Source organism: Morone saxatilis, unplaced genomic scaffold (genome assembly GCF_004916995.1).
Source record: "Morone saxatilis isolate NCDOM2014 unplaced genomic scaffold, NCSU_SB_2.0 Contig24, whole genome shotgun sequence".
NCBI lineage: Eukaryota > Metazoa > Chordata > Actinopteri > Moronidae > Morone > Morone saxatilis.
The window spans coordinates 22,047,788-22,047,987 of NW_023339807.1; the positions used below are offsets into that span (position 1 = coordinate 22,047,788).

At 23.0% G+C, this 200-nt stretch overlaps 1 protein-coding gene across 1 annotated transcript in view; it reads left to right on the plus strand.

Annotated features, from left to right (window-relative positions):
* LOC118336406 (type-4 ice-structuring protein LS-12-like) overlaps positions 1–200 on the plus strand; it is a 13,464-nt gene that overhangs the window by 5,801 nt on the left and 7,463 nt on the right. The gene's annotated exons all lie outside the window — the stretch shown is intronic.

Consider the following 200-nt stretch of genomic DNA (forward strand, 5'->3'; position numbering starts at 1 on the left):
GAGTAATTTATTTTTTTCTATTTTTGGATGAATTATTTGTGTTTTCCGAGTAATTTTTTTTGTCTGTTTTTAAGAGTAATTATTTCTGTTTTTCGGAGTAATTTATTGTGTGGTTTGTTTTTCGGAGTAATTATTTGTGTTTTTCTGAGTAATCTTTTTTTTTTTGTCTGTTTTTTTGAGTAATTTATTTTTGTCTGTTT